Genomic DNA, 24,703 nt, shown 5'->3' with positions numbered 1-24,703 from the left:
CAAGAATAGAGAAGAAGAAGAAAAAAACAAATGGATTCCTTAACATTAGGAACGCTTTTAGTCGCTGGAGCGTATACGTCCTTCGTAATCCTGTTTTGTCTCATTTTAACACAAAGCTGGTTCTTTCTCCTTTTCCTCCTCATCAACGGACTCATTTTTCTCTTTCTGGCTTTTGGATACATTCGCAAGCTGACGATTTTTACAACTTTCGGCGAATTGCTCGGCAGTTTGGTGCAAAATAAAGACGTGGGAGATTGGTATTGCCGTTTTCGTCAATGGTGGTTTAAGTAAAGAGAATGGATGCTCAAACCTTTAAACGTTTAAAACGAACTTATTTAGAAGATGAACCGATCGTTTCGAACGAACTCCAAGAAAGCCAGGCTCGTGTTTCACCGTTCGTGGCTCATAAAATTCATGAACTTTTACACATCAAAACCGCCAGTAATAATAATTCTTCTCCACCTCCTCCTCCGAGTATTGACGTCACCCACTTTACGACCGCTTTCCGAGAAGAAGAGCCCCAACAACGATTAGATGAAGTCGTCGTCACCTATTTATTATTCATGGCCAATTTAATGAACCAAGATAAATGGGGACGGACGTTTCTACGACCTGGAGCTTGGGTAGGCGAATACAGTTGGATTCAACTCTTTAAATTGACTACGTACTGCGTCTTAACGCTCCTGTACCGTATTCGATGGAAGAGCGAATACTTTTACCATAACACGTTGGTCTTTGGTCCTTATTACTGGCGGCTTTTACATTGGATGGCCGAAGCGTTTTCAGTTCAGGACGAGCAGGACGAGGATATTCGTCTCGCGAAAACTCTTTGGAGATAATTTGTGACAGAATCTTTATATCGAACTCTCCGATGCGGGATTTGTGTGTATCATTACTTATCCAAACTCAAAACGTATAAAGAACGGTTTTTAGGCGAACACTTTCCCCACGTCTGGTTTCAATTTCATAATGAAGTGAATGCCAGTCTTCAAAAGCCACCTTATCCTGAATCGGAATTTCAGAAAGATCAAGAATATATGCGAGCTGCGTTAAAAAAATAAAGATGCATGGGATCTTTTCTGACTCGTCTCGGGAATCAAGTATGCGGAACAACCAGCATGGGTTCCATTCAAGATCTTTTCAAGAAATGTCAAGACGCACCCGTGACCGTTGTATTAGGTAATTTAGGAAGGCATCCTTCCCTCTTATCCTATCATTTGGAAACCCTTTTTGTTCGACATCATAAAACGGTCCATATTCTTCTCGACGATTCCAACGATTGGTTCGTCAGCGGGTTAGATCCGTCTTACGAATGCGACGGCACGCATTGCGATCTTCTCATCTGGATCGAACCGAATTTTGGAGACTCGGTGGTCAAACCAGCCTATGCCGATCGTCTCATTGTTTTCACGAGCCATCTTCATCTCAATTTATCTAATTGTTAGTCACTGAATTATCATTTAGGCGATCACTACGACCTTCCTTCCAGTACCATGAAACCGTGGATCGAAGATGAGGCTGAAATATATCCACACAATGAAGTGCTGTACCCAAGGAAATGTCAAACTGGGAGATGGTGGAAGCAAGTCGAGAATGAAATGGATGTTGTCTTTCATTTCAAACTGTGTCGTACAGCTCAAGAATGCTATCTCAGCATGTTAAACGCTCTCGAGATTGTTGGAAAGTATCGTCCCAAAACCTGGCGATTCCTTCTTTCCGAATATATGAAAAAGTCATTGGCTTTAAATCTTCGGATGGGATTAAAGAAATGGGATGAATATCAGTCCCAATCCATTCCATCGGTTCGAGTCCGATCCCTACATCCGTCATCGGCTAATTTACTCAAACCCATCTATGGTCTCGATTCCTTTTTCCAGTCTCAATTAGTTTCCTCACTCTGGTTTTCTTCCTCAGGTTCGATTGATTCTGTTTCCTCCTCCTCTTCCTCATCAGAAGTTTCCCAAGGTCCCAATAATTCATACATGAGTAAATCATCTAAATCAGCCTCATCGTCTGAAAACCTGATGCGATTTTCATAATCGTAAATTACATCATATAAAAAAGAACGTCGCAAAGGGAGAAACATAGAAATTAATTTCTGCAGGGCATCTTCAAACGGTTCTCGGCAGACAGGACACGTCAATGCTTTTTCTCTCCAAATGTCAATACATTTCGTGTGGAACTGATGTTGGCACGTTAAAGTAGAAATGGTTTCTACATCTTCGGCAATGAGTTCGTCTAAGCAAATTGGACAACATTCGGCCATTTTGTTTCTACTGTTTCTTCTTCTTATTATAAATATTTTTTTTATTCAAAAACCTATTAAAAAAATTATAAATAAGTAAGAGTTCTTCATTATACCAAAAATAAAAGAAGCATCATGTCTCCCTCAAAAACTAGTAAATTAGTCTACTCTATTTATGAAAATCAATATGAAACTTGGTGTTTACAAATGCATAAAGATCTAAATCATACCGAAACACTTAAAGAATATCACCAATATCTTATCGATCAAAAACAACGTTCCGCGAAATATATTTCAAACGCTTTAAATGCTATTCGACGAAAATGGTTCTTACCTTCTGCAGATGAGGTGGTGGTCAAGAAACCTCGTCGTCGAAAACACCAAATTTTTACAGCAGAGCAGATGAATCAAATCCGTAATCACTGTCTCTCCAATTATGAAACAGATGAACTGTCGCTGATAGTCTTATTACTTTTAGAAACGGAATTGAGGATGATTCACATCTTGGGCTATCTAAACGATGATCCAGAGAAACGAAAAGCGTTTGCGTCTAAATCTTTAGAAGTCTATAAGGATCCAAATCAGATAAAGTTATTCCAGTTTCTTTTCAATGCTCCTCCATCCAAACTATTTGGAAAAAATCATTACCAGTATTTATTTAATCTAAAGCGACGATTGAAGAAACAGTATAACATCAAAGGGGCTTCCTTCGAAATGCTGAAGCGGTCTCGATATCTCGTGAAAGCAAAGGCGAAAACGAATGAATCAGAACCCAGTGAGTGAAACTTATATATCGACTTATATATCATTATCAACATCTCCAAAAAAAAGAAAGTAAAACCGACCGACTGGTGGAAAATATTTCTCAAAAAAATCTAACGTGGTATAAAAAAAAAAACTTTTTGTTAATTTTTATCATGTCTTAGACATGATAAAAATTAACTCTACCCTCCTTTTTGTTTGGAATGATGTCAACATGTTGTCTAGACATGTTTCTAAGTATAAATTTCCAAGAAAAGCATGATTCATTCTTAGAAATCTATTTTTAGAAAAGGTGACATCATTCAAAATAAAAAAGAAGGTACAGTTAATTTTTATCATGTCTAAAAGACATGATAAAAATTAACAAAAAGTGTTTTTTTTTTTTTTTTTTTTTTTTTTTTTTTTTTTTTTTCACTATCAAATTTTTTTGAGAAATATTTTTCAACAGTCGGTCGGTTTTACTTTTCCATTTGGAAATAGATCTGTTGATATAACGATGTATAGGAGATGGATCAGTTGATAATGAAATATTATACACCAATCGTGAGTCTTACTTTTCCATTTTTGCGTACTGTATTTATTTTTATTTTAAGAATCATCTAATTCCTTCTACTTCGTCTTTGTCGTCTCATTTCTCTCCAAAATGCATTCGGTCGACCAAAATAAGGATTGACTTCCCGTTCTTCATCATCTGAGGTAGGTGAACTTTGTCTACGTGTATCCATATAAGCATAATCTCCCACTAAATCTTCTCTTCTCTGTCTTCTGGGTCTCGTCTGACTGGTACTAGGCCCTGAAAAAATGAGACCATGGCCTCCCAGATCGACTAATTCTTCTTTGGGTCTTCGTCTTCGTCGTTGCCTTGGCGGTTCTTCCACCTCTGGTTCTTCCTCCTCCTCCTCTTCATCCGAATCTATTCTTAAATGTTCCATTTGCAATGTTCCGCTGGTAAAATAGAGCATATCATCCTGGCTGATACGAGTCCGACAGGTCGGGCATTTCTTTTTACCATACTCTCGAATCCATTTCTTTATACATTTAATATGAAAGGAATGCTCACAATCGAGATTGTAGACTTTATGGCGTTTCGTTTCTTTGAAGGCCTTCAAGCAAATTCCACAGATTTCTTCCTCTGCGTCTGCCATTTTTCCCAATGATTTACTTGATTATGACATATCCATCTCTTCGCCATCTTCGTTTCTTCCTCCTCCTCCTCCTCCTCCTTGACATATTTCTTGACGAGAGGGAACTTGAGATTCCTTCGTCGCTACATTGAGTAACATTCTCAATTCTTTTTCCATATACCCGTCGGAACATAAGAACAGTTTCACCATTTCCATCGTCCAGAAAATTTCTTCGTCGGATTTTTCAAATTCGCGTATTTTCAAGGCCACTTTCTGTACAAGACGGTAAAATTTCTTACCCGTCGCGATCGAACCTTTCACTAATCCTTTACCTTTGAGCTTTGAAATAATAAACCCTGTCCCGAAAAGATATCCGAGGTACTCATCAATTTGGGTGGCTTTTTTCGTCGTCTCTTCCTCTTCTTTCGGAACAAACAGGACGTAGAGGAAATTTTGTTTGAACGCAAACTGCTTTATTCGATCATCCGCTTTTCCTAGGAACACTTTCGCTAAAAAGGTTTCGATTCGACTCATTTTTTCAATAAATTCTAGTGATAAGGCATTGCACGTGCCGCCTTGTTGAATCTCTCGAAGGAGGTAGTAGAATTCTGTATTCCGATGGTACGTAATTTGAGAAGTGACCAGTTTTCGCAATTGCTGGGTCAAGAACGATTCTTTGAAGAAGAAGGGGCGACGACAAATGCGAACTCCAAACTCAAACACGAAATTCGCCACCACGTTGAGTTCGTTCCGGCATAAATTGCAATAAATCATGACGTGCACAAGATCAAATAGGGTCGTGTAAGGAGAATAACGAGCCCGAATTTGATTCGAGGCTTTCATTTCCAAACATAATTGATAAGCGGGATCCTTTTCAACATCCTTGGAAGTAGGAGGTAGAAGGAACGAAGCATCGTCGCCGTCACATATTTTAACGTAGGGAGCTAGGACTTTGTGATAATAACTTAAGAAATTGAAAGGTTGGTCTTCGTCTTGATGGACATTTTCCATGAGCGATTTCATGTTGGTGAAAAGAGCGTGCAGAGCCGCTTTATCGACTTGGGAGTGATTCTCTTCGTTGGCGATTTTTTCAATATGCTGGGCGTATTCGTCCATGTATTCGATCATGAAACGTTCGAGCGATTCATACGATTCAAAAGGTTCGGCCTGGGATCGAAAAGGGGCATTCACGCATTGTAATAATCGAATCCCGTTTAATAAAATACGTAACGTGACGGAAACATTACGGATCGGTAAAATACCAGGAATCCCTATGAGAGGAAATGTGCAGGGTACGTTCAAATCTCCCGTCCAATTCGCATATTCTCGAGCTAGACGAGCCGATAAGAACGGATCACTGTCATCAGGAAAGGACGCTTGTAAAATAAAAGCATACGCATCTTGAATTTGATCACATTCCGTGCACTGCAATTGACCATTGACACCTGCTACGATTTTATCGGGACCGTGACACGTTGAAATGAAATCAAGGAACATGGTAACCAAGATCCTACTTGTATTATTCTTATTCTTATCATGCCGTATACACCTATTGAAATAAGACGGGAAATTCGTCGTTCGTATTATGAACGAGGGCAAACGGTTCGTCAAATTGCTCGACACTTGAATGTCGCTCCTTCCACAGTTCAATATTGGATCTCCCGCTCCTCGGAAAATGAGGAGAACTATCAAACCAAACACAAATCCGGCCGACCTCGAGCCACGACCCAAGATATGGATCAACGTATATTTGAAATGTCGACGGGTGATCCCTTTTTACCCGCGACGGATATTGGTCGTCGATTACAAGTGCCTTGCACCGCTCAAACGGTTCGTCGACGATTAAAAGAAAAAGGATTAGTGTCGCGCATCCCCGTCCGAAAAGATTATTTGCGGGAGATTCATCGTCAACGACGCTACGACTTTGCTTCTCAGCGTGCGGAATGGACGGTCGATGATTGGTCCCGGATTATATTTTCCGATGAGAATGTATTCAGTTCGATCGGGTACGGTCCTATTCGCGTATGGCGGCCTCGACAGGTCCTGCGTTATCAAGACGAACGTTATTTTTCTTCTGCGTTAGAAGGCCGTCAACGTTCCGGTCGTTTTAATCTCAGTGTCTGGATGTGCATGAGCGGAAAATTTCCCAACCAAATCCGTCGAATCGGGATCCAGCATTTAAATGCCGACTATTACCTCTCTAATATTTTAGAGCCGGTGCTTCTCGATCATAGTCAACCTCCCGATGTTTCTTTAAACCCTTTGATCACCGAACACCGTCACTTGTTCATGCACGATCTCTCTCCGATCCATACGAGTTTACGCGTCACACAATGGATTCGAGAACATGAAATTCCTATGGTCGAAGACTGGCCTCCTAAAGGAGCTGATTTGAATCCCGTCGAAAATGTTTGGGCGGAATTAGAACGTCGATTAGCGAATCGGGTAGCTCGAAACCGATTGGAATTATGGGACTTGGTCCGCGATGCTTTTTATAGTTTGGAAGAAACTTATTTTGAAACATTAATCGCGTCCATGCCTCGACGAAATGCATCTGTCATAGAACACAGAGGAGGTTGGACAAAATACTAATCATCATCTATAAAAAAAGACACTTCATTTGGTTCTTCAATGAATATATTTATTGACACCATATTTCACTATTTGTTGCAGGGCGATCATAGCCATAAATCGATGACAATATTTCGTTCCACAATACCCACATTGCTGTGGACGACGAGAAGGTTTATAGCTTACTGTCCATACAGATTCAACACGGAGCAGTTGATAAATTTTTTTTCGACAATGTTCATTCGCGACATACAGTCTAGAATATGAAGTTTTCGCAGATCCTCATTCAATTGCTGAATCCATTTGGTATGCGGTCGATACGTTTTCATGTCTCTAGAGGCAAACCGGACACTGTTTGTCAGAGTGTATCCATCAGACGTTATGGCCAGCACACCTATGACACTCGGATGAATTTCAGTTCGATATTTCTTTTTTTTAGTAGAAGAAGTAGAATGAGATGAGGAGGGAAGATCTTCTTCGATTGTAGAACGCATGTGTGGTGGAGAGGATTGGTCCATTATTTCTGAATAATGAGAGGAAGGAGACGAAATGGGTGATAACGGCGGATTGAAATTCAGAGAAGGAGTATCACGAATTGGATTAGGTTTCTTCTTTTTGATCCTACGGCGGACAGGTGGAGGAGAAGGAGTTGGCGATATATCAGACCCCGAAGTGATATACTCATTCTCCGAAGAAACACATTCATATAAAGGCGAAGAAGGTTGCAAGTCCAAACAGGGTTCATTATCGTCTTCACACGTCATGATTAAGTCTCCCGTAGCCATCTGTTTTCGACCTATCTGCTCAAGAAAATGAGCCGCGATTCCTTCTGCAATCGTTTATATAGAGAAAGAGTGAGAGGGGGGAATGAAAGTAGGTAGGAGTAAAAAAGATAAGTCGTTGGGAAAAATATTTCTCTCAGAAAAATTTTTAACCTTAAAAAAAAAAAAAAAAATACTTTTTGTTAATTTTTATCATGTTTTTAGACATGATAAAAATTAACTATACCCTCTTTTTCAAATGATGTTAACCTGTTGTCTCGATATGCTTCTAAAAATAGAACATGACTCATTTCTTTCTTGGAAATTTATTTTTAGAAACATATTCGAAAGGATGAGACATCATTCTCAGACAAAAAGGGAGTAATTAATTTTTATCATGTCTAGAAGACATGATAAAAATTAACCAAAAGTTTTTTTTTTTTTTTTTTTTTTAAGGTTTAGAAATTTTTTTCTTGGCTTTCAGAAATTTTTCCCAGCCAACTCGATGCACAATACCATCCAATTTTTTAAGAACGGACTATCGCTCATCTATTTAAGCATTCCGAGTTTCGCTTTAGTTCAATCCGTGTTTCCTTTTAGAATGAGTGTGTGCTCTCCAACATGGTTCTACCCTCTCTTCTCAAGAACCCCGTCCAGTGAAGAATTTAAGGATATCTCCTACCTATCTATCAAAGAAGCTACGCGTAAATTTAATAGAGTTGAATTCAATATGAGTTTTTCTAACATTTTTCATCAATGGATATTCACAAAATTAATAATAAACGCGGAACCACCCGTTTTTTATGAACACAGATTAACGAAAAGAAATGCTTTACATTTCGCTATTTTGTTCTCAATGGATGATATCGTTCGGCAACTGATTCTTCTTGGATGCGACATGAACAAACATGATATTTTTGGTTTTACCCCTTTACACTATGCCTGTCAATTACGATGCAAACTCATCGTGGATATGTTGTTGCTTGCTGGTGCGAATGTCCGGTGTTGCGATCCCAAAACCGTTTTAGAACGCTGGCGAAAAAATAGAAAATTGGAAGAGGAAAATATGCGGTTACTCAATTATGCTGTTGAACCACGTATTCTTAGCCTGGAAAATTTATGTTACATAACTATTAGAAAACATATGAGGCATGTCAAAAGGAATGCTCATCATCTCGGATTACCTGACTTAATGGTAAGACGTCTCACCCTCGAAGAATGGTAATAATATTCTTTAAAATAAGATCCCTTAACCACCCCGCATTTCCCATTTGAAGAATCCATCCTATCTATTCTTTTTTTTAATGTCTCGGGATGTCATCCGACGCATTCTCTCCGCCAAAAAAAAAAAACAAGTTCCTCCCACTTACCCCAAAAAGAAGAAATTTCCCATGAGTCTTTTCGAGAACCCTCCCCCCCTCTCTCTTCCTATATATAAAAGAAACCGAGAGAAAAGTTGTCTTTTCTTTTTTTTTTTTCATCTCGTCCTCAGGAGAGAGAGAAAACCAAATGCCATGGAGTGGTTACGGCGAGAGTCTTTTTCCCTCGCGATTCGTTTCCGTTTCGCCAAGACAATTCCCCTCACGTTTTACTTGGGGTCGGGCACGCTCTATTTTATAGGATCGGAACTCGTGACTTGCCTTTCCCAACAAGGGACTTGGATGAGTCCGAAAGGTCAACGGACCCTTCAGCAATGGATACCTCGAGCCCCTTTTCGCCCTTACCGATCCTTAACGACGAATCTCTGGATCGATACGTCGGACCGCCCCAGCCGGATTCTCCGCTATACCCCTTTTATCACCTTCGATTCCCTGGAAAGACTGCTCAACGATTTGGGTCCAGACGCTCTCCTCTTTTCGACCTGGCTTCAGAGTGTGATGAGAGAACCTCTTCAAATCCAAGAAGATTCTCAGACCGGGGAAACTTATTTTAGTCCCGTGGAGAACAAGGTGATGGACTTTCAGTTTCAAAATTTATCGGAACTGTTTCAATGTGCTTTATGTTTTTATTCTTCTTAAAGAGTCGGGGGGAAAGATGAAATTTTCAGACTAAAAATTGTAGAATAAACATAAAAAATAATTTTGTTTTTCTTTTAAAAAAAATATTGAGATAGTCCAATCTTGGGGAGGAGGTGGAAAATTCAAAACTATTATCTAAAACAGATGTGGCGGTCAGTCCATTTCGATCCACGGAGGAGGATATGTGTGAGATTCTCTGATCCATAGAGAGTTTCAGAAAAAAAACTGCGAAAGTTTCCCCCCCTATCTCCAAAAAATGGGTATCCAGGTTGAATGCACAGTACAGACTGATGGGAAGCCGAAACTCGACTTTCTTAAATAGAAAAAAATAAGAGCTCTAGGAGCTCCTTCTAGAAACAATTTTAGATGTCTTGTTTGGATGAGTGAGTCGACTGGGAAAAATTTCTCAGCGCTGTGGAAAAAAATTTCGAGTAAAAAAAAAAAAAAAAACTTTTGGTTAATTTTTATCATGTCTTATAGACATGATAAAAATTAACTCTCTTTTCTTTTTGTCTGGGAATGATGTCTCACCGTTTCGAAAAATAGAAATATCCCATTCTTGGAATTCTATTATTTTAGAAAGGATGATGAGTGATGAAAGGATGATGATTTTTATCATGTCTATAAGACATGATAAAAATTAACAAAAAGTTTTTTTTTTTTTTTTTTTTTTTTTTTTTCAATTCAGGAAATTTTTCTCTGAGCTTTGCCAATTTTTTTTCCCAGCCAGCTCCATCCATAAAACAACACCTCTCAAAATCTTTTCTCACTTATCTATTTAAACCACTCGAATTTTTTCTTTCCAATGAGTCCACACATCTTGGCCTTTCTTCCACTCTGCTCTGAGAAAGATAAGGTAGATTGTTTTCGGTGGACCGTCCTGTTGACGCTTCCGATTTATATAGAGAGCTATATATAGATAGGGTCCCTCCTAACTCCCTCTATTATAAATATTAGTCTTTTTCTTTTTTTTCCAAGAAATATACAAAGAATCATCTACAGTTTTTTTTTCCGTTAATGAAAAAACAAATATGCTTCTACCTTCCGACTTCTTTTTAGTACCTCTTTAGGTGTCTCCTCCTTCTGGATCTTTTCCTTCTCCTCTCTTCCTCGCGAGCAGGGAATTGAAAATGCTGTTCAGGATGCAATGCTCGTAAAGACTCCACTTTCTTCCTGGAGAGGGCGTCTACGGCAAACACCGTCTTGTCATGAAATTGGAGTTGGTAGTAAAGAGGTCCGTGAATAATGTACACGGAGCGAGCTCGCAGTCGATAGGGAATCATACGATACCCGTCGGCTTCTGATTCCATTTCCCATCCATAAAGACGGATAGAAGCTTCTCCGGTTTGAAGAATATGAACCCACTCGGGTGAAACTAAAACAGTTTTAAAAAAGTTCCAGCATCGACGGCGATCACATTTTCCCGTCGCAGATAAGCGTGTAAGCGAAAGGTTCCTGCCTCCATCATCGATTGGAAAGCAAAGTGCTTGAAAACTTCGATGGACGAAAAATAATGCAGGATTTTTCCATCGTAACAGGATAAATAGCACATGGTTTCTTGGACGATTTGTTCCATACGCTCCGGGTCCCGAAACCATTCCTCGAAACGGGAGAGAGGTTCCCATTGATGAGCTACTTCGAGATGACAGACGGGTGTGATTTCCACCAGGGTAGGTACAACTGCAACAGCATCGGTCGACATTTTAGTTTTGCTCGGTTGAGAAGGAAGAACGAGAATGAACCCTGTAGGCAGAAAAACTCGGATCTATATAAATACTAGTGGAAAAAAGGCGGGGGGAAGGGAAGTTCTTCCTTCCTCCCAAAGAATAAGAAAAGTGGGTGGAAAGAAAAAAATCATTTCGCTCTCAGGAAAAAAAAAAGAATTTTTTTCTTGTCAACATGTTGTCTAGACATGTTTCTAAAAATAGATTTCCAACAAAGGTTCATTCTTTTCTTAGAAATCTATTTTTAGAAAAGAATTGACATATCCTTCACAACAAATTTCTTTTTTTTTCCTCCCTCCAGCAGCCGACTGGATGGGCAAGCGTTTCGGGTCAGATCAGTCCGTGCTGACATTATTTTTTTAAAAATACAATGGAATTAGTATAGGAATGTACTAGAAACTGACCCAAGGTTGAAAAGAAAATATCAAAATCAATACTCACTTCTTGACGATTTCTTTTTTCCAAAAACCTGTCGAAGAATTCTTGATGGGTTATCCACTCTCTAGACCTGTCTGAAGGGAATCCAATCTAAGGTGAGCGCGCATTTACCTGACGCGAAACTCGGAATATCTGCATAAATAACAAAACGTCCATTCTTAAAAACTTATCGTCTAGTCCATTGAGTTGGTTGGAGGGGGAGAAAAAAATTCTCAGAGCTCTGGAAAAAATTTCTGAGTAACGAAAAAAAAAAAAAAAACTTTTTGTTAATTTTTATCATGTCTTACAGACATGATAAAAATTAACTGTCCCCTCTTTTTGTCAAGGAAGGATGTCTCACCGTTTCGAAAACGAAACCAAAACTCATCCTTCTCATGGCAATTATTCCAAGAATGAGTCACGGTTTGTTTTTCGAAACGGTGAGACATCCTTCCCAGACATAAAGAAGAGAGAGTTAATTTTTATCATGTCTAGAAGACATGATAAAAATTAACCAAAAGTTTTTTTTTTATCACTCAGAAATTTTTTCCAAAGCTCTGAGAATTTTTTCCGAGCCGAATCGATGATCCAAACAAGACAGATCCAAATTGTTTCTAGAAGGAACTCTCCCTTCTCTATTTAAACCACTCGTGTTTCCAACTTCAGTTCAGTCTGTGCTGTGAATTCGACCTGGATACACACTTCTCCCTCCTGGAAAGAATTTCTGTGAAGGTATGCGAACATTTTTCTCAGCTCTTAGAAAAATTTTACCAGCTGACTTGATCGACGAGAGACATCTCGAACATTCTGTTATCTGCGGAAGTCGTTTCATTTTCGTGCAGTCCATGCTGTGGACTCACCTGAATATCCATTGTTCCCTCCCCCTTCTGGAAAGGGTCGTAGCTTTTTTAGATCCTCGTCGCTCTTTTTACGTTTCGTTGGATATCTAGGACGAACTTTTTTACCTTATTCCTTTCAAACTCTAATATTGAGGTTGGAGAGCCGTCATGGAAAATCAGCCATGATCCTGACGAATCTAAACCGACTCCTTGAAAGCAGAGCTATGTCATGTTTTTTGATGACAGATTTCCAAGCTCCGAGTGATGAGAAATTTAGAAATTTTGCAGTGTTAACGGAAAGGAGGAGACAGAAACCTGGAGAATGGAAATGAAGCTGAGAAAAAATGCTAAGAGCTCAGAAAAAAAAAGGCTCTTTCCAGGAGGGAGGAGAAGCGCGTATCTAGGTTGAGTGCACAGCACACACGGATCTGAAGTTGGAAACGCGAGGGGTTTAAATAGAGAAGCGAGAGTTTCTTCTAGAAACAATTTTGGATGTCTTGTTGTTTGGATCATCGAGTCGACTGGAAAAAAAAATTCTCAGAGCTCTGGAAAATATTTTCTAAGTGAAAAAAAAAAAAAAACTTTTGGTTAATTTTTATCATGTCTTCTAGACATGATAAAAATTAACTGTCCCTCCTTTTTGTCAAGGAAGGTTGTCTCACCGTTTCTAAAAATAGATCATGACTCATTCTTGGAATAATTGCCTTGAGAAAGGGTGAGTGATGGTCTATTTTTAGAAAGGGTGAGACATCCTTCCCAGACAAAAAAGAAGAGAGAGTTAATTTTTATCATGTCTTAAGACATGATAAAAATTAACCAAAGGTTTTTTTTTTTTCAATCTCATCTAGAGAATTTTTTCTAGCCGACTCGATCGACAAGACATGACATGACCATTGTTTTTTTTAATAATGGATTTTCACCTATCCCTTTCAACCCTCCGAATTTGGCTTTGGATCCGTGTCCTTGCTTCCACATTCAGAGCTCTTTTCTTCAACATTTCGATGCAGGGGAAGAAACAATTCTCTCACGACGTTTAGATAGTCTTTCAAAATGCTAGAAAACTCATTCAAAGAAGAAGTATCTAAGGGTGGAGTTGCCGGTTGAGGAAAGTTCACGAGTCTTGGAACCGGATTATGCGAATCCGTCTATATGCCAAACTGTAAAGGAGAACCACCCGCTTTAGGAGAGCATATAATAGTAAGATCCATCTTTTTCCAATTTTTGATTTGTATACTTGTTTCTTCTTACTCGGAACATTTTCCTTTTTCTTCCTCCTCATCCAGAAACTGAATTCCAGGTGGAACGGAAGCATTTGTAATAAACTGTTGTTTCTTGGTTCCACACGCCTGACATTTTCCCGTGACCATCGGCCGTCGATTTTTCGACATGCGATAGTGGACGTCGACCGTATCGGTCTTGGCTCGGCATTTCACACACCAAATGGAATACGAAACAGGCTCCGCGTCAGAATGCTACATTGCAGTAACACACTCTTTATTATTTTCTTCTCTTTCGATAGAGAGAGAGAGAGAGAGAGATCTTAACCAGAAGTGTAGATATAAAATTTAGGATACGTTTCGGATCCGTCGGCTCTTTTCGCATATCCCACTTCTTCACAGAGGTATTCCGTTTGCTGATCCGCTCTTCGAGGATAAAACTCGTTTCCCCAAGCATCGCGAGCATAACGAATTCGATCGCCGGCCGTTAAACAATATTCGACTCCATCCGCCTTTTTAGGATACATTTCATGCCCCGATTCATCTTTGGCATAAGGGAATAAAACAGACGTATAAAGCGAATACTCGTCCCCATTTTGAAATTTCGGGTAGTATTCTCGTCCAAAAGACGTTCGGGCATACCGTCGAGGAGCTAAAATGTATTGGTTTCCGTTTAAATCTACTGCGTAATACTCATGACCGTTTTCGTCTCGAGCCAAGATAGGATTTCCTTCAGGATCCGTAACGTATAATTCGTAATGAGGATGTTGGGGGTCGGTCGGGTATCGTTCTTTCCCCGATGCCTCTACTCGATAAACAGACATGCTTAGTTCTCGTCGCCTGCTCCTTCCTTCCTCCCACTCGAGACCCGTTGAGATGAGGGTATGAGGTTGATATCTATAAAATGGGTTGACCCTTTCACACTATTCCATTGTTTAAAGACGGGTCGGTTAGGAAAAAAAATAATAATAAAAGCAAATATTTGAACGGTTCAACACAACGGGTGAATGGAAAAAGGAATAGTTCTCTCCCTCCATTCACAGGATGGTTTCTTCTTCTTGAACGGCTCACACTCAACTGAAGCGAAACTCGAAACTCGAAATGTTTAAATAGATCATAGAGTCCATTCCAGAAAGAATCCGGAGATGTCTTGTCCAGCCAAGTCAACTAGAAAAAAAAATTCTCAGAGCTCTGAAAAAAATTTCTGAGTTAAAAAAAACTTTTGGTTAATTTTTATCATGTCTTATAGACATGATAAAAATTAACTGTCCCCTCTTTTTGTCTGGGAAGGATGTCTCACCCATTCAAAAAAAACAAACCATGACTCATTCTTGGAATGGTTCCTATTAGAAAGGGTGAGTGATGGTCTATTTTTAGAAAGAGTGAGACATCCTTCCCAGACAAAAAGGGGGTTCATTAATTTTTATCATGTCTAGAAGACATGATAAAAATTAACCGAAAGTTTTTTTTTTTTTTTTTCAGCCGACTCGATCGACAAGACGTCCCCATTTTTTATTTAAGAATGGATTCTTGTTTATTTGTGTAAGCATTCCGAGTTTCGTTTTAGATGAGTCTATGTTGTTGAAGAGGAAAGATGGGTACCCTCTTTTTTTTTCCTATCTGATTTCTAAGATGATTTCAGTGAGTTCACCTTGACCTTTTCAAATTTTGTTTGTTTACTTTTAGCCCAGAGGTCGACGGATAAATCATTCTGATTTTTTATATATGTTTTGTGTCCCTCTCTCTCTAAGAAACCTATCTCGTTCCAAGTCTTCTCAAAGTGCTATTGGTTCGTTTCGAGACGAGGTCATTTCACACACACACCCCTCCTCCTCCTCAAAAAGTATATATATATAAATTAAAGGAAGTGATTTTCATACACACACTTCACCTTTTTGAGTGGTGTCACGATGAGCCTATCCAGTAGAGAACGTCTTAGGGAAAGAATGCGTGAACAGAAACGACGCTGGCGAAGCAATTCAGCTAATCGAGAGCGAGAACGAATACTTCAAAGGGAACGTTATGCTGTTCTTAAAAAGAACTCCCGACCGCGAAAGAAACATCTTCCTCCCAAGCAGTGGGAAAGCTATACGAATTTGCAGTATAAGGATATGTGGTCCGAAGAAGCCTATCAAAAATGTATTCGACAATGTAATAAAGAGCAATACAATTTCCTGATCTACGTTCTCGTTCGTTTGTACACCTATTACGCGTTACCTGAATCGAAACGTCCCCCTCCTCTGGATATTATTGTGCAAGGATCTGCCGGAACGGGTAAATCTTTCCTGATCCAAGCTTTATACCAAACTCTGATTCGAACGCCACTTTTTAGCGAATCGTGCTCGGTTCTCAAACTCGCACTCAGTGCTCAAGGAGCGGTCTACATTACGGGAGATACTTTGCATCATGCCCTGCGTCTTCAAATGAACGGGACTTTTGTTCGACCTCTGACCCAAGAGACTTTAGACTATTACAGATCCCTGTATGCTCCTTTACGGATGGTGATCTTGGATGACGTTTCCACGATCGGATCCAATTTATTTTCGCGCCTCGACCAGCAACTTCGACAATTGTGTCATGTGCCGGATAAGCCGTTTGGGAATGTGCATATGATTAAATTCGGAGATTTGCAGCAGCTCCAACCGATTCGCGACACGCCCATTTTTTATTCTGAAGGGTGGTGGACGCCTCAATCCACGCTCTACTATGAACTAGTCGAATGTATGCGATTCTCTCTGGATTACGAGGAGAGACTCGATCGTTTAACGAGAAATCACTTTTTAGAACCGGACGATGTGGCATTTTTTCAGTCCCGCGTTCGCAGTTTCGACGAAATTCCTCGGGAAGCTATTATTCTCTGTTTTTCGAGCAAGGATGCAGAGAAATATAATATGAAACGTCTCCAATCCCGAGGGACGTACTGTTCGTGTCTAGCTCGAGACCTGATTTATTCCGAGAGCGAAAAATTGCGGAAGAGGATGATGAAACGGAGTCGACATTTACATCGATCTCAGATGGCGAATATCGAATCCGTCCTCCATTTACAAAGAGGAGCGCGATATCAATTGACTAAAACGCTCGACAGATCCAAAGGATGGATGAATGGAGCGATTGGAACACTACACCAAATAGACCAGGATGAAGACGGAGTTGTGACGCGAGTCTGGCTGCAATTTTCGAATAGTCTAGCTCCTATCGATCGCGTCTCCATTCGTATTGACACCTGTTCGACGAAAAGACTCGCATTTTATCGCGAACACTTTCCTTTGATGTTAGCCGAAGCGATTACGGCTCATAAAGCCCAAGGAGCCACCTTTCCGTCGATCGCAATTTACATGCACGACCTTTTAATCGATTTCAGCAATATGTCGCTTTTTCTCGAGTGACTCAACCCCAGGGATTGTATATTCTGGACCAGTTTCGTTACCGCATGAAATTGGCGAGCAAGCAAAAATGCGAGGACGAACTGGAGCGATTGCAAAACATGTCCCGGATTCCGTATGATATATCGGCTCGAGAAGAGAACCAAGATCCGTACGAGTTTCTCATGAACCTTCTTCAATGTGGGAATCGTCTTTCCTTCCATCTTTCCAATAGAAACATCTCCCAAGAAAAAGAAATCGTCAAACTAGAAGAAAAACCTTCTTTCCAGGTAAAACCTGTTATAAAATGTCACTCTTAAATCTTTTTTTAAAAATTCAATAAAAAGAAATATTCTCCATCAAAACCCCTCCTTTCTTTCAAAGCTTCACAAAACTCTCAACAATGTCCACACAATGGGAAGAGAAAAATCGATCTCAACGGTCCACACAACATGTTGACTCCTCAAAATATGTCTCTCCCAAGTGACAGGATGCTTCTTCTTCAACGGCTGACACTCATCTAAAGCAAAACTGGGAATGCTTAAATAGATAAGCGAGAGTTTATTCTTAAAAAAAATGGCGCTGTCTTGTCAATGGAGAATCGAGTCGGCTGGGAAAAAATTTTGAGAGCCGGGAAAAAAAATTCTCTAAGTCTAAAAAAAAAAAAAAAAAAAAACTTTTGGTTAATTTTTATCATGTCTTATAGACATGATAAAAATTAACTCTACCCTCCTTTTGTCTGGGAATGTTGTCTCCGTTTCTAAAAATAGACCAGAACCCATTCTTGGAATTTTATTCTTTTTAGAAAGGATGAGTGATGGTCTATTTTTAGAAACGGTGAGACAACATTCCCAGACAAAAGGGCAAGGTAGTTAATTTTTATCATGTCTAAAGACATGATAAAAATTAACAACAAGTGTTTTTTTTTTTTTTTTTTTGAGTTAGAAAATTTTTTTTCCTGCCTCTCAAAATATTTTCCCAGCCGACTCCATTCTCCAATTGACGACATAGCGTCATTTTTTTAAGAATGGACTCTCGTTTATCTATTTAAACATTTCGAGTGTCACTTCAGATGAATGTTACCCGTTTAGGAAGAAAAACGCAGATTCCCATTTTCTCATTTCCTTCAGAGAGAGAGAGAGACCTAGATTTTCGAGACTCGATGACTTTTCAAGCATTTTTTGTTTAAGCTATTCGACTTCATATTTGTCTGACGTTCAAGAGTATGATCTCTCGTGGATGGATCTCTTCCACCTCATTCTCTTTCCAGTCGATTTAGAAGGGGAAGGGGAGATTTTTTTTCCCTCATGGAGGATGTCTCCTGAATACCGTTCAAAGAGTCTATGGAAAAATTATATGGTCAGAGTCACGGATTTCCAGGGCAATCTGCTTCTCAGCTAAAAAAGAAGGATCTCTCTTTCCCAGTCTGTCTTCGATTGCCTCGTTACCTGTGAAACCCATCGCTTTTCCGATTTTATGGTTCTCCCAGTATAATCAGACAGTCGGTCACAAAAGTATTCGAACACCGGTACCCTATCATAAAATGACAAGATGGCTTTTTTTCCCTCTTTCTCTCTGTGTGTCGTGTTATTCCATCCTAGGTTTTCTTCTCCCCCCCATCTTGGAAAAAACTGGAAAAAATTGGTCACGATCTCTTTTTGAATGGGGAGATGCCATTTTGAGAAAAAGCTGACGACCCTATCTTGGAGAATGAACATGACCGCTCTACACACCCTTTCTCTCTCTCTCTCTCTCTCTCTTTGAATTGGGAAGCCATTTTGGGAAAAATGCAGACGACCCTATCTTGGAGAATGGAAATGAACGCCTCTCGCTCTTTCTTTGAAATGGAAAGCCATTTTGGGGCCCTCTATTCTTGGGGAGGGAGAAAAACTGAAGTCTGCACTTCGCTGTCTCTGATAAGCGGACCCTCTTCTTCTGATCTTGAAGAACTGGAAATGAACGCTCTACACGATCTCTCTTTGAATTCAGAAGGTATTTTGGGACCTTCTAATGTTGGAAAACTGAAATGAACGCTCTACGCATTTTCTCTCTCTCTCTCTCTTTGAGATGAGTAGCCATTTTGGAGGATTCTCCACCACCATCCTAACCTTGGAAAACTGAAATGAACGCTCTACACCTTCTCTCTCTCTCTCTCTTTCTCTCTTTCTCTGAAATGGGTAGTCATTTGAAAACTCCCTAACTTTGGAAAAAAACAGAAATGAACGCTCTACACCATCTCTCTTTGAAAATGGGGGGGTGTCATTTTGAGACCTCCCTCCCCTAAACTTGGAAAAAGAAAACTGAAATGAACGCTCTACACTTTCTCTCTTTGGACATGGGTAGCTTTTTGGGGACCCTCTCCTCTTGGTATATAAAAAAAAGAACTGAAGTGAAGGCTATACACAATCTCTCTTGGAATGGGATCCATATTTCGGGAAACGTGGATCACCTCATGCTGGAAAACTGAAGTGAACCACCAAGATTGGACTCTATATAATATTTTTTTTTAAATTGACATCATGACCCTCCTCCAATTTGTTATTAAAAAGTTTTTTTTTTTGTTTTGGTTTTTATCCCATTTCCGATGTGATTTCAGAAATGCAATTCCATAACAGTTCAATTTCATTCGAGGTTAAATGATCTAAACAGTCTTTGACCCACCCATCCGTATGATTATTTTCTTCTCCTTCCTGTTGCACCAAATTTTGTAAGTCCATATAATCATTCCATACGGGAAGGGCTGGATCCTCACAAGGCTGTCTTGAAACACTTGGAGTCTCTTTGGGATGAGTGGAGGGATCTAGGATGTCTGGACCCGGCTGCGATTCTACCTCCATGATTTCTGGACCCGTTGGAACTTGTTTACCCGGCTGAAATTCTACCTCTACGATTTCTGGACCCGTTGGAACTTGTGAACCCGGCTGTGATTCTGCCTCCATGATTTCTGGACCCGTTGGAACTTGTGGACCTGGCTGACATTCTACCTCTACGATGTCGGGACTTTTTGAAGCTTGTGGGCCCGTCTGACATTCTACCTCTATGATGTCGGGACAGGTTGGAGGAGGAGGAGAAGAAGAAGAGGTTAGTGGAAGAGGCTCTGTCTGTGAGGAGTCCAAAAGAGGTTGCCTGTTTGAACAAGTCGGGGAAGAAGAAGAAGAAGAAGCTTCTGGGTTCTGAAGCGGATCTTGCACGCCAGGTAGGTTCCGGTAAGTCGACCGTTTTTTAAGAGATATTTTTTTTCTTCCTCCTCATCTTCAATTGTGATGACTTCAATTTCATTCCGTTGCCGGGTCTATTTTGTTTCGGGCCATGACGGTTTGGTCCAGCTCCTCTTATCATCTAAGGAAGGGATGGGTAAAGGTGGCGGAGGGTTTTCTTCTTCTTTTTCTTGAAACATCATCGGCGATTGGAAAGAAATCTCCTCTTTCAATTGTTTCCAAAGCGAGTACGAGCACCGATCGACGAGAGACTCTTCTGGGTTGTGACGATGAGATATTGCGTTTTCGGGGGAACGACATAGTTTTGAAAAGGTCTTAGAATATATTTCTTATATTTCATCCTGTCGCTGACTTTAAAACTTCTTTCTTTCAGATTCGGGGACGATGATTCGTAATAGGCGAGAGGAGCGGCTGTGGTTTGAACAATATGAACTTCGTCCTCAGCCGTCGTTCTCACTCCAAACGTAAAATATCGTTTCGTGAGAAAAATATTTTTCCACCGAAAACTCGTGCGCGGATCCGTATATCGCCGGTCTGTTTGAATGGGCCGTCTCAAAGCTCGATCCATCCGATTCCAAGAGAAGGGAGATTCCTCTTTCGTTTGTTGCGATTCGAATAAATTTCTGTATATATTCTGAACGAGCAGGTTGGAGGATTCGACATCTTGGTTGAAAGAAACGATCGCTTGATGAGGTGGTAAATGCGGAATAAATGTCGCACAATGACACGCCAAAAAATTTTCAAGTTGGAGATTTGCTTTAGCGTCTTCAAATCCTCCCCGTTCGAAATCCGTTGAGTTGGAAAAACGTCTAATAGCGACATGGCTCCCAATGGAAAAGAAATGATCTCGCCCAGTACACTCGTCTTTTTATATATCTATATAGACCCACACAGGCACACATAGAGGCTCTATGACGTCCGTTTTATTTTTTTTTTGTTTCTCTCTCTCTTCTTTCCAAGAAATCTTATCTCCATGACCTCTTTTTCTTTTTTTAAAAGATGAATGTGTGTGGGAATGAGGAAGTGAAAGTAATAATTTAATAAACAAAAAATTATCCAACCATGACCTTCTTTTTTTTTTCAAAGTCACCCTTTCCAATCCAAGGACGTCCAGAGATAGAGGAAGCAGGGAGAGAAGAGGAGGGAAGGGAAGGTCACACTCTCTTTCTCTCTATAAATAAAAGGAGAGAGCCACAAAGTGGTATTTTTGTCCAAGTGGATGATGAGGAGGCATCCCCAGCTCACTACGTGTATTCCTTTCAAATATAAATATGTTGATCTTTCCTTTTATATCATCCAAGGAGTCGTTTACTTGAAAGCCTCCGATTTTTCAAAATGTGCGGGTTATCATACCGTGGGGAGTTATCAAAAGATGCGGGACGAATTTTTATCCGACGAAAACGTGTTGATGGCTCGTGACATTCCACCTTTGGATGCACAAATTTTGTTAATGAAACGAGCCAAATATTTTTACACGTATACTTTCTAACCGTCTCGCAAATGAATAGGATTATGGATCGTCTTGAGAAGACAAAAGGGATTCTCGTTCATTTTAGTGAATGGTTGCACAAATGTTTGCACGAACCTCTCTCGATCGAGAAGACTGGGAAGAATACCTATTATATTCTTCTCGAGAACTCTCCTCCTTCGTCTCATCTTAAAGAGGCCACGACTTTTGAAAAAATCCTCGAGCAAGAAAAAATAGAATGGTGGAACCACTACCCCATCCCTCTCCCCGAGCATCAAGAGGAGCCTGTTCAGAAGAAAAAGAAAAAACCTTTCCAAAAGCCTATCCTCATCCTCCTCGATAATGATGGGGATGAGGAGAAGCCTGTTCAGATTCCTCTCAGTTTGTCAAAACCCGTCGAGGATGAAAAACCTCTCCCTTCCTCAAAACCCCTTGAGGAAGAGAGACCCCTCGAGAAGGAGAGATCTCTCCCATTGTCAAACCTCCTCGAAGATGAAAAACCTCTCCCTTTCTCAAGACCCCTCGAGAAGGACGGACCTCTTCCTTTATCAAACCCCCTCGAAGATGAAAAACCTCTCCATTTATCAAGACCCTTCGAAAATGAGGGACCTCTCGATTTGTCAAAACCCCTCGAGGATAAGGGAACCAAAACTTCTCTCTCTTTCAAAGAGGAGGGACCTCTTAATTTGTCAAGACCCCTCAAGAATAAGGGAACCGAAAATCCTCTCCCTTTCTCAAGACTTCTCGAGGAGGAGGAGGAGGAGAGACCGCTTCATGTCTCAAGACAAGACCCCCCTCTATCTCTTGAGGATCCGAGGGAAACGATTCCTATTGAAAAACCATCTATCGACGATCCCCAGAAAAGGTCTTCGGAGGAGATTAGACTTCCATGTAGAAAACGAATCTGCCACAATCATCATCATCATAATAATAATAATAATATACCCCCTTCTCAACAACAGAATCCTACAACATTTGCAGATAAATGCATTCAAACCAATCCCTTTATAGTAACCCTTTTGATTGGAGAACCCGTGCATTAGCCTCGAAAAAAAATGAGATTGTAGACTGTTTCTATGACCAGAATGTTAAGCCAATAGATAGGTCTAGCTCAGAATTTTTCTTTTTAAAAGAAAATAAATAAATAATCCAAAGACTATTCGTAAATATAAATGGTAAAGTCTCGAATCGGCTGGAAAAAAAATTTTCAGAGCTGAGAAGAAATCTCCAACTCAAAAAAAAAAAAAAAAAAAAAAAAAAAACCTTTTTGTTAATTTTTATCATGTCTTAGACATGATAAAAATTAACGACCCCCTTCCCTTTTCGTCTGGGAATGTTGTCTTACTCTTTTGAAAAACAAATCGTGATTCATTCATGGAATGATTGCCATTAGAGAAAGGATGAGTCATGGTCTATTTTTAGAAAGGGTGAGACATCCTTCCCAGACAAAAAGGGAGGGTCATTAATTTTTATCATGTCTAAAGACATGATAAAAATTAACCAAAAGTTTTTTTTTTTTTTTTTTTTTTTTTTTCATTAGAGAATTTTTATCTCAGCTCTGAGAAATTTTTTTTTCTCCCAGCCGATTCGAGACTTGACCATTTTATTAAGAATGATTTCTCCCTGATCTATTATTTCAAAATTCCAAGTTTCGCTTCAGAACCATCTGTGCTGTTGAAGAAGTAACATGATATATGTATTTTTTTTAATGAGTTCTGTCAAGATTGAATTGTGCAGGATCGACCTTGCGAATTTCTTTTCTGTGTCTTTAAATAATAATGATGCCGAACCGCTTTTTGTAGAGCGCAATGGAAAAAACCTTTTGTATGGTTAGGACAATTCATGTGTTCGATCCTATTGTATTTGAGAATCTCTTGCGTCGATCCCGAAATGCAATAAATGGATCTTTCCAACCATTTTTCTAAAAACTGCCGTTTCATTTCTCCTCGCACCCAAATCATGGAAAAAGTTTCCGTCAACATCGTTAACACCCATGGAAAATAACTGTACGGAATTTCTCCTTCGTACCACAACAAGCCGTGATAATAATCACTCGCCCACACAGCGGTTCGTTTTTCTTTCTCAGTGAGCATTTGCCATGGAAACGGGGGTTTAAAAACAAATACCCCTCGAGAAGTACCGTCCAACGTGACGTAAGCCAATTCTTTCACAATAAAGGCTCCTTGAGAATCGTAGAAACCTTCAAAGTCGAGCACGAGTTCCATGTTTTTTATTTCTTTTTCTTTCCAAGGTGACCTTTATTATTATTATGATGGATGTGTATTGAGATACGCACGATATTATTCAAAAAACAAATATATATACGAATGTGACCTTTCCCAGAATTCATACGACCTGTCACGTGCAACCTTCTCTCTCTCTCTCTATAAAAGAGGAGACGGCGAGAGAACGCTATCCATTTTTTCCTTCAGGACACACAGCGAGAGAGAGAGAGAGAATTTTGTTTTCTTTTTTTCCTCAATTGAAGAAGATGGACATTTTGAGTGCCAAACCTCTCAAAGATTCCTACATTGTTCTGGACATGGAATACTTTCACTGTTATGATCCAAAGACGGGAGATATATGTTTCATCTTGAAAGAATTGGGCTACATCACTTGCGATTTAACCTTATGCGGATCCATGATTTTTCTCCCTCCTGTCCATTACGATGACTTATCGTCCCGCAATCAAGCTGTGGTCAACCAGACTACAAATAACCGACACGGCCTGCAATGGACCGAGGGTCGTCTTTCCTACGAGCATCTTCCTACAATCCTGAAAATGCTGACCGAAAATGTGCAGGTGATCTACGTCAATGGATACGATAAAGCCGAATTTTTCAGCAAGCTCTGCCAGCGATCCGTTTACGAGTTTTACATCCCAGGGAAAACCGAGTGGCGGAACAAGTCGAAATGCACGCGACACCAATATTTCCAGAAGATGATTCATTGTGCCGAGAACAAGGTGAGAAATTTT

This window comes from Stegodyphus dumicola, chromosome 8, assembly GCF_044657685.1.
Source record: "Stegodyphus dumicola isolate Sdum_Otavi_A_Nest chromosome 8, ASM4465768v1".
In the NCBI taxonomy this organism is placed as follows: domain Eukaryota; kingdom Metazoa; phylum Arthropoda; class Arachnida; order Araneae; family Eresidae; genus Stegodyphus; species Stegodyphus dumicola.
This window is presented reverse-complemented; position numbering follows the sequence as displayed.